The sequence below is a fragment of the Bubalus bubalis genome, chromosome 9, assembly GCF_019923935.1.
Source record: "Bubalus bubalis isolate 160015118507 breed Murrah chromosome 9, NDDB_SH_1, whole genome shotgun sequence".
Classification (NCBI taxonomy): Eukaryota; Metazoa; Chordata; class Mammalia; order Artiodactyla; family Bovidae; genus Bubalus; species Bubalus bubalis.
Genome location: NC_059165.1, coordinates 6,598,227 through 6,609,682, shown reverse-complemented (window position 1 = coordinate 6,609,682; position 11,456 = coordinate 6,598,227). Strand labels below are relative to the sequence as shown.

Sequence of the window (11,456 nt, the reverse complement as noted above, 5' to 3'; positions counted from 1 at the left end):
GAAAGCCTAGAAAAAAACCCACACAGTTCTGGTCAAAAAGATCCTCCCCCCAAAAAAAAAATTAAAAATGGGCAGAAGATCTAAATAGACATTTCTACAAAGAAGACACATATGGATGGCCAAAAAGCACATGAAGAGATGCTCAACATTACTATCAGGTAAATGCAGATCAGAACTACAATGAACTATCACCTCACGCAGGTTAGAATGAAAATGAAACTGAAAGTCACTCAGTTGTGTCCAACTCTTTGTGACCCCATGGACTCTACAGTCCATTAAATTTTCTAGGCCAGAAAACTGGAGTGGGTAGCCTTTCCCTTATCCAGGGGATCTTCACAACCCAGAAATTCAACTGGGATCTCCTGCATTGCAGGCGGATTTTTTACCAACTGAGTCGCAAGGTAAGGCCAAGAAAACTGTAGTGGATAGCTTATCCCTTCTCCAGCAGATCCTCCCGACCAAGGCATCAAACTATGATTGCCTGCATTGCAGGTGGATTCTTTACCAACTGAGCTATGAGGGAAGCCCACAGGTTCGAGTGACCATCATCAAAAAGTGTATAAACAAGAAATTCTGGAGAGGGCATAGAGAAAAGCAATGGTTCTACATTGTTTGTGGGAATGTAAATTGGTACAGCCACTATGCAGAAGAGAATGTAGGTTCCTTAAAAACTCAGCAATAGAACTACCATATGATCCTGCAATGCCATTCCTTGGCTTATACCTAGAGAAAACTATGATCTGAAAAAATTCACGCATTCTAGTGTTCCAATAGCCGAGACATTAAGCAACCCAAATTTCTGTTTACAGAGGAATGGATAAAGAATAATGTGGTGTATATATACAATTGAATATTACTCAAAGAATGAAATAATGCCATTGATGAACCTGAAGATTATCATACTAAGTGAAAAGTCAGACACAGAAAGGTGAGTATCATATGATATCACTCATATGTGATGTCTAATTTTAAAAATGATACAAATGAACTTATTTACAGAACAGAAACAGACTTACAGATATAAAAAACAAACGCATGTTTATCAGAAGGGAAACAAGGTCAGGCAGGGGTAAATTAGGAGGTTGGGATGAACAGGCACACACTGCTGTATATAAGATAGACAACGAACAAGAACCTACTGTGTAGCACAGGGAACTCTACTTAATGTTTTTCAATAACCAATTTGAGAAAAGACTCTGAAAAAGAATGAATCTATGCTTCTGTGTAATTCAATCACTTTCCTGTTTGCCTGAAACTGACACAAACCTTGTAAATCAACTCTACTCCAATAAAACAGATAACTTAGAATGTACATTTTCAGTATGTATTTTATGTGGGTGTAATGGGAACAAATGATACATAAGTAAGTAAAACAGCCACTGTGATGATGAGTTTCAGGTATTAGCCTGACTAGGCTAAGGGATGCCTAGGAAGCTGGCGTTTTCAAAAGAGATCAAATCTGAATCAGTAGAGTGAGGAAAGACGATCGGTCCTCACCAGTGTGGGTGGCCACCATCCAGTCCTTGACGGCCCAAATAGAAGCAAACGATGGGAGAAGGGCAACTTATCTTTCTCTTTCTGAGCCTGGACATCCATCCTCTTCTTCCCTCAAGGACTGGAGCTCCGGGATCTCTACACTCTTAACTCTGGTACCTACACCAGTGGACCCTGGCTCTCAGCTCTTCCCACCGACTGAAATACACCCGTGGTTCTCCTGGTGCTCCAGCTTGCACTGAAGATCATGGCAGATCCTGGGACTCCTTGGCCTCCAAAGCAGTCTGAGCCAATTCCTGTAATAACATATCTCTATCTCTAATCTCTGCCTCTGCCTCTGTTTCTACATTTACATCTGCATCTACGTCTATCCTACTGGTTCTGCTTATCTGAAGACCCTTGACTAATAGTACATTAGTACTATTAGTCATTAGTACATTAGACCTGCCTAAAGCGTACTATTGTAGTGTTTTGAATTCACAACCAGGAAGCTACTTCACGCTGCAGCAAAAGGAAAGCAAAGTTTAAGCTGAGATCTAAGCCATTAAAAGGAGACAACCAACTAAAGATTTGCTAAAATAGCTTATAATACATATTTTACAAACACACTATTCCTAGATCCAAAAGCAGAATGAAATTATTGAGGTCTAGGAATAGAAAGAGAAACATATTTGTGCTCATGAAGTAAAGGAAATAAGCCCTGCATAGTCATTGGAAGGACTGATGCTGAAGCTGAAGCTCCAATACTTTGGCCACCTGATGCAAAGAACTGACTCCTTGGAAAAGACCCTGATGCTGGGAAAGATTGAAGGCAGGAGGAGGGAACAACAGAGGATGAGATGGTTGGATGGCATCACCGACTCAATGGGCGTGAGTTTGTGTAAATTCCAGGAGTTGGTGATGGACTGGGAGGCCTGGCATGCTGCAGTCCATGGGATTGCAAAGAGTCAGACAGAACTGAGCAACTGAACTGAACTGGATTGAGGTGTTCGGGAAATGAGGGGAGTGAGACAGGCCAGAGTGAGACGCACAGTCAAGGCCACATGGTAAAAGGCTGATGGGGTTTTGTTTCTTGTTTTAATTGCACTGGAAAGCTGTTTAAGATTTTAGGGGGAGCCTATTATACAGAGTGAAGTAAGCCAGAAAGAAAAACACCAATACAGATACTAACGCATATATATGGAATTTAGAAAGATGGTAATGATAACCCTGTATGTAAGACAGCAAAAGAGACACAGAAGTATAGAACAGTCTTTTGGACTCTGTGGGAGAGGGCGAGGGTGGGATGGTTGGGAAAATGGCATTGAAACATGTATATTATCATATGTGAAATGAATCGCCAGTCCACGTTTGATGCATGATACAGGATGCTCGGGGCTGATGCACTGGGATGACCCAGAGGGATGGTATGGGGAGGGAGGTGGGAGGGGGGTTCAGGATGGGGAACACGTGTACACCCGTGGTGGATTCATGTCAATGTATGGCAAAACCACTACAATATTGTAAAGTAATTAGCCTCCAAGTAAAATAAATTTATATTAAAAATAAATAAATGAAGTAATTAATTAAAATAAATGAAATGAAATAAAATTGTAACAATATAAATTTAAATTTAGACTTAAAAATTGATTTTAGGTAGGAAGTTGCAGGACATGATTATTTTTAAAATACTATTCTGGTTACTCATTTAAAATGTACTGTAGGGGGTTGAGGCTGTGAAATAAAATTCATATTTTATGGAAAGTCAAGTAAAATTTCAACATAAAAATTCTCCTCTGCCCTTTGACCTCCTCTCTCCCTGCACTGTGCTTCATGTATCTGCATTGTACATCAACCAAAATTTCCCCATCGGCAGGAATACCTGTTGAACCATAAAGAGCAACTTTCTCCTATCATCAGGACAGTTCATTAAAAGATAGCCTTTCTTCTTGATCTTGCAAAGGGTCACATAACCCATTACAGTGATGGTTAGATCTGGATTATGTAAACTGTCAATACTATGTCATTTGACATGCAGCCTTGTCTCAAAAAGAAAAAGTATGTAACTGTGGCTTAACTTCTAACAGATGGAACAGTTCTCAGAGCTTTCTGAAATGCTCCTCCAGAGTTACAATCCTCAAATTTGGCTTGAATAAACATTTTCATTTCTTTCATAGATCGAGTGATTAATTTTTCATTGACAAGGCAAAATGGTAGCTCAGAGATTAATGAATAAAATCAACAAGCCTACACAGTAGTACAGTCAAGGGAGAGTAGAAATTAGGACAAGGATGGTAGAAGCTGAAATGGTGAGAAGTAGACCCACTTGGAATATATTTTAGGATTAATATGAGGAGTCTTGAGATGCTAACATAGTGTTCTTCTGTGTCCTCCATATTCTCAACCCAACTTTTGCCCCAGTTGTTTATTTTCCCCATTTTACAAAATCAAGATACAGTATCAAAGATCCTTACTTTAGGCTCAGGTGCAGACTTATGTCTTAGGTACATAGAGTTGACTGGCCTTTCTTCATGGTAGTTGAATGTTCACCAAAAAGCCAAGATCACTCTGACAAAGTATTCATTATTTAGAAATTATAGGAGCTTTTAATAAAATAATTACTATTTAAAATTTAAGTCATTCATTTTATATATGAGGAAATGTAAGCTCCAAGAGGGAAGGGATTTATCACACATCACAATTATCCTCAGCGTTCATCACTTTGCTGGGGCATATTACTAATACAAGCTCAACAATATGGTTTTCAGAGGACAAAGTAACATACCTTATTAGTGTCAGGGCTGGAAGTCTAATGCAAGTCTCTTACCTTCAAAATAGATCTCTTAAATCCTCTTTTTCTTCTTAAATTCAAATCTGGAATCTCAAGTTTCATTGTAGTCCTGAGTCCGGGTGTAGAAAACATCTGAAAGATAGATTATTATACATTTTTGTCATAATCTTTTATTTAAGGAATAACCTTTAACATTTTAAGCACCTAGTTATCTCTATTTACCACATAATAGCCCACAAGAGTGGTGTTTATGCCACATCTCACAGATGAGCGATCAGAGGCTCAAAAGGTTGTGTCAGGTTCTCAAGGTTACAGAAATAGGTGTCAACAGCAAATTTAATTCTAGAGTATTTGACACCAAATCCTATACTTGTGAACTCTATGACAAGAGATAACTCATAGCACCCAAGCTTTTGATTGAAAATAGTTTGAAAATCACCATCTTAGTGTTCACTTTATTTTTAACTCTTGCTAATGAAACAAATATGTAAAGCTATTAAATGACAAAATCAGCCCTGTCTTTTATCATCTTATCACTTCTATTATTGCTAATTTGTTCCCTTTTATGATCCAAGTCTTAAAAAGCAAGTGAAAATTTTTAGATTTTTTGATAAATTTAGACTTAAATAATATAAGTCTATAGATCTCAATTTAGATTTTTATATAAATATATGCATTCTTATATAAAAGAATATTACATTAACATTATTAAATAATTATTGCCTGAGCCATCAGGGAGTACCAAATTAGCACATATGTACTCTCCCAAGCCAACTGGCAAATTGAAATGCTACCAAATTGATGATCCTTTTTACATAGTTCCTGTGAACACAATCTACTAATTTAATAAGGTGGCTATCATTCCCATGGGATTTTGTATGAAATAAAGATGTATACATGCAGGATTTTTAATCAGTGGATATGAAACTGTAACATCATAGTTTTTTTTCTTTTATTTTGCTTTATATTTTAAATATATTGTTCAATCATATCTGAATTTGGCTGAAGAAAAACTATTTGAAAAGACTATTGTAAAAGGAAGAACACTCAGACCTTGAAATCTGCAAGCATCTCAAAATCAAACAGAAAAAAAAAAAAAAAAAAAAAAAAAGCTTTTCTTGTATAGGGAGGAGTAAGCAAGGTCAGCAAGAACTTTGAGGGGAAATCACTCAAGCAGGTTGGCATGAGCAGATAGCATGAATGGACTGATTGAATAGGAAATGTTTCTTGCTGTGACCAGCTAATTATCAGAATGAGCTTCTAAGGGGGCATGTACTGAATCTTAGTAATTTCTTAAAAATGGGAGTAAAGCTAAGGTTCATAGGATTATAGGAGGGAGAAGGCTAATTACATTTTGTCTGGGCCACATGAGTGAGTAAGTAATGGGCATTTGGGTACAACCGGTCAGCCGCTCTTGTTTAAGATGGACAGTGTCGGTCTTTAAATATTATTAGAGATGTCGTGAGTGTTATTGTTAAATTGAGGTCGTCTGGCCTTCACGTTCATGTTGGTCTTAAAGAGACTTGACAAGAACTATGCCTAAGAATGTAGTAAAGGGTCAAGCAAGATGGCAATATAGGAGGCTCCTGAGATCCTCTAACACACTGAATATTCTTCCTCTTTGAAAGAACACACGCGAAACAATTCTCTTTGAAAAAAAAAAATCTAGAAAATATTATAGCAGAATAGACAAACTGGGAAACATCCACATCAAAATGGCAGGCTCTAGGGGATGACTGAGAGTCCACCTGGAGACCAGTGCTACTTATAGACACCACTCTTGCCTTCTCCCTCCAGTCGGCTCCAAGAAAATTCCTTGAAAGAGCTTTTGCACATATCCTAGCACCCCGGCTTTATTAGCTGCTGCCAAGCGAGAGGTTCCCAAATGTCTGGTTCTGTTTGTGAGTCCCACTCTTACAAGATGATACCAATCCAAGCAATTTTTTTCTTATTCCAGTTTTACTGAGATATAATTGACATACAGCACTGTATAATTTGGGGCTTCCTTGGCAGCTCAGCTGGTAAAGAATACACCTGCAATGCAGGAGACCCCAGTTCAATTCCTGTAACTAAGCACAACAAGCACAGCTATATAAGTTAAAATGATGGAAGGCTTCAAAAATTGCCATCCTTAAAAGGGGGCCATGCCTTCTCTGTATCATTCCAATTTTCAGTGTATGTGCTGCCAAAGCAAGTACCAAAGAAGTAATAAGAACCAGCTATTCTACTGCTCAAGACACTAGGAAGAAAGTATTAGCAGAAGGAAGTATAACAAAGATTAGTATGAAAACGAAGACTTAAAAAATTAGGGAAAAACTACAATGAAACTAAGAGTTATTGTTTTGAAAAGATAAGCAAAATTGATATACTGTTAGCTAGACTAAGTAAAAAGAAGCAAAGACTCAAAATCATAAATGAGAAAGAAAACATTACAGTGGATACCATACTAAGCAAAGGATTGTAAGAGAGGACTATAAAAAATTATACACCAACAAAGTGGACACCATAGAAGAGAGGCATAAATTCCTAGATACAGACAACCCACCAAGTTGACTCATGAAGAAATCAAAAATCTGAACCGAACAGTTTGGCAGCCCACTCCAGTATTTTTGCCTGGGAGATCCCATGGACAGAGGAGCCTGGTAGGCAACAGTCCAAGGTGTTCCAAAGAGTTGGACACAATTGAGTGACTGAACAAGAAAGCTAATTCAGTAACCAAAAGCTTCAAAAATAATGGAAAGTCTAGGACTAGAGGATCTTGCTGGTAAACTATATCAAACATTTAAAGAAGATTAATACAAATCCTCCCTGTTATTTACGTGGGGCTAAACTATGGTGGAGGTAATGAAGATAACGGTGACCTCCTTCAAAAGGTTCCATGCAGGCACTGCTAGACTCAGTGCCCCAACCCTGCAGCAGGCCACCGTCGACCCATGCCACCACCAGAGACTCCTGGACACTCACGGGCAAGTCTGACTAACCAGATGGTCAATACCAAGATCAGATTGATAATATTCTTTGTAGCCAAAGATGGAGAAGCTCTATACATTCAGCAAAAACAATACCGGGAGCTGACTGTGGCACAGATCATGAACTCCTTATTGCCAAATTCAGACTTAAATTGAAGAAAGTGGAGAAAATGACTAGACCATTCAGGCATGACCTAAATCAAATTCCTTAAGTGGAAGTGACAAATAGATTCAAGGGATTAGATCTGATAGAGAGTGCCTGAAGAACTAAGGATGGAAGTTCGTGACATTGTACAGGAGGCAAGGATCAAGGAAAAGAAATGCAAAAAGATTGTCTGAGGAGGCCTTACAAATAGCTGTGAAAAGAAGAGAAGTGAAAGGTAAAGGAGAAAAGGAAAGATATACCCAGTTAAATGCAGAGTTCCAAAGAATAGCAAGGAGAGATAAGAAAACCTTCCTCAGCAATCAATGCAAAGAAATAGAGGAAAACAATAGAATGGGAAAGTCTAGAAATCTCTTCAAGAAAATCAGAGATACCAAGGGAACATTTCATGCAAAGATGGGTACAAGAGAGGACAGAAATATTATGGACCTAACAGAAGCAGAAGATATTAAGAACAGGTGGCAAGAATATACAGAAGAACTGTACAGAAAAGATCCTCACAACCCAGATAATCACGATGGTGTGATCACTCATCTAGAGCCAGACATCCTGGAGTGTGAAGTCGAATGGGCCTTAGGAAGCATCACTATGAACAAAGCTAGTGGAGGTGATGGCATTCCAGTTGAGCTATTTCAAATCCTAAAAGATGATGCTGTGAAAGTGCTGAACTCAATATGCTGATGAATTTGGAAAACTCAGAAGTGGTCACAGGACTGGAAAAGGTCAGTTTTGATTCCAATCCGTAAGAAAGGCAATGCCAAAGAATGCTCAAACTAACCCACAATAGCACTCATCTCACATGCTAGCAAAGTAACACTCAAAATTCTCCAAGCCAGGCTTCAACAACGTGAACTGTGAATTTCCAGATGTTCAAGCTGGATTTAGAAAAGGCAGAGGAGTCAGAGATCAAATTGCCAACATCCATTGGATCATCAAAAAAGGAAGAGAGTTCCAGAAAAACATCTACTTCTGCTTTATTGACTGTGCCAAAGACTTTGAATGTTTGGATCAGAATAAACTGTGGAAAATTCTTAAAGAGATGGGAATACCAGACCACCTGACTTGCCTCATGAGAAATCTGTATGCAGGTCAGGAAGCAATAGTTAGAACTGGACATGGACCAACAGACTGGTTCCAAATCAGGAAAGGAGTACGTCAAGGCTGTATATTGTCACCCTGCTTATTTAACTTATATACAGAGTACATGATGAGAAACGCTGGGCTGGAGGAAGCACAAGCTGGAATCAAGATTGCCAGGAGAGATAACAATGACCTTGGATATGCAGATGACACCACCCATATGGCAGAAAGTGAAGAACTAAAAACCTCTTGATGAAAGTGAAAGAGGAGAGTGAAAAGATTGGTTTAAAGCTTAACATTCAGAAAACTAAGATCATGGCATCTGGTCCCATCATTTCATGGGAAATAGATGGAGAAACAGTGGAAACAGGGGCAGACTCTTTTTTTGGGGGGTGCTCCAAAATCACTGCAGATGGTGACTGCAGCCATGAAATTAAAAGACACTTGCTCCTTGGAAGAAAAGCTATGACCAATCTAGACAGCATTTTAAAAAAGCAGAGATGTTTGTTTTGCCAACAAACATCCATCTAGCTTTGCCAGTAGTCATGCATGGATGTGAGAGTTGTACTTTAAAGAAAGCTGAGTGGTGAAGAATTGATGCTTTTGAACTGTGGTGTTGGAGAAAATCTTGAGAGTCTCTTGGACTGCAAGGAGATCCAACCAGTCCATCCTAAAGGAAATCAGTCCTGAATAATCATTGGAAGCACTGATGCTGAAGATGAAAGTCCAATACTTTGGCCACCTGACTCATTTGAAAATATCCTGATGCTCAGAAAGATTGAAAGCGGAAGAAGAAGGACAACAGAGGATGAGATGTTTGGATGGCATCACCAACTCAATGGACATGAGTTTGGGTAAACTCCAGGAGTTGGTGATGGACAGGGAGGCCTGGCGTGCTGCAGTCCATGGGGTCGCAAAGAGTCTGACAGGACTGAGTGACTCAACTGAACTGAACTGAATACCAATCCTTCTCAGACCCTTCCAGAAAATAGAAGAGGGAGAAATACATCCAAACTCATTTCATGAGGCCAGCATTATCCTGATACTAATGCCAGACAAGGACACAACAAGAAAAGAAAATTGCAGGTTAATGTTCCTAATAGATACAGATGTAAAATTTCTCAACAAATTACTAACAAACTAAATTCAACAGCACATTAAAAGATAAGGATCATGCACCTTGATCTAGTGGGATTTGTTACTGGGATGCATTAAGATTCAGCATCACACATTATAAAAGTGACAGATCACATTAAGAAAATAAATAATAGAAACCACTGGCTATTTCAATAGGTGAAGAAGCATTTCACAAAATTCAACATCCTTCTATGGTAACAACTCTACACAAACTTTGCTCAAAGAGAATGTATCTCTACCTAATAAACACTATCTGTGACTGACCCTCAGCAAACATCATCGTAAATGGAGAAATTCTGAATGCTTTTCTTCTAAGATCAGGAACATGACAAATAAATCCACCTTCATCACTTTTACTCAGTGCTGTAATTCCTAGTCAGAAAGTTCCAGAAAAACATCTATTTCTGCTTTATTGACTATGCCAAAGCCTTTGACTGTGTGGACCACAATAAACTGTGGAAAATCCTGAAAGAGATGGGAATACCAGACCACCTGATCTGCCTCTTGAGAAACCTATGTGCAGGTCAGGAAGCAACAGTTAGAACTAGACATGGAACAGACTGGTCCAAATAGGAAAAGGAGTATGTCAAGGCTGTATATTGTCACCCTGCTTATTTAACCTATATGCAGAGTACATTATGAGAAACACTGGGCCGGAGGAAGTACAAGCTGGAATCAAGATTGCCGGGAGAAATATCAATAACCTCAGATATGCAGATGACACCACCCTTATGGCAGAAAGTGAAGAGGAACTCAAAAGCCTCTTGATGAAAGTGAAAGAGGAGAGTGAAAAAGTTGGCTTAAAGCTCAACATTCAGAAAACTAAGATCATGGCCTCCAGTCCCATCACTTCATGGCAAAAGTCAGAGAAATTAGGAAAGAAAAATAAATAAAAAGCAGCTAAATCAGAAAGGAAGAGTAAATTGCTTCTGTTCACAGATAATAAAGTACTACAGATAGAAAATCCTTAGGTTTTAACCAAAAATCTCTCAGGACTAATCAACAATTTAAGTAAAACTGCAGTATATAAAATTAATATAAAAAATCAGTTATGTTCTTACACATTAACAAGCTATATAAAAATATAAATTCAGAAAACAAATCTATTTATAATGACATCAAAAAGAACAAAGTTCTCAGGTATAAATTTAGCAAAGAAGGTGAGATATCTATATGCTGAAAACTGAATAATTAATGAAAGAAATTGAGAAGGAATAAAATGAATAGAAAGATTATGTTTATTGATTAGAAATATTCATACTATTAAAATATGTATATTACCCAAAGCAATACACAGGTTTAATGAAATCCCTATCAAAATTCCAATGCCAATTTTTAGAGAAATAGAAAAAAAATCCTAAAATTTATATACAACCACCAAAGATCTCAAATATTCAAAATGATCTTAAGCAAGTAGAGCAATGTTGGAGGCATCATACTTTCTGGTCTTAAACATATTACAAAGATGAATTAAAAAATTATGTCATTGGCAATTAAAAAAAAGGGGCATAGATCAATGAACATAATAGAGTCCATAAATAAACTCACACATACATGGTCAGTTAATTTTAAACAAATGAGCCAAGGATGTACAATAGGGAATTGGTCGTCTCTTCAATAAATAGTATTGGAATACTTGGAAATCCAATATGCAAATAATTTCCAATTATGCAAATAATTGGAAATCCAAATCAAATATGCAAATCAGTGAAATTAGACAACTATCTTACTCCGTTCACAAAAATTTAACTTGAAATGTATTAAAGAATTATAAGATCTGAAACTACAAAACTCCTAGGAGAAAATCAGAGGTAAGCTTCTTGAATTTTGCATTGGCAATGAT

At 37.8% G+C, this 11,456-nt stretch overlaps 1 pseudogene; it reads right to left on the bottom strand.

Moving 5' to 3' along the window:
* Positions 1–6,363: 6,363 nt before the first annotated feature.
* Positions 6,364–6,462, bottom strand: LOC123335300 (annotated as a pseudogene).
* Positions 6,463–11,456: the final 4,994 nt, after the last annotated feature.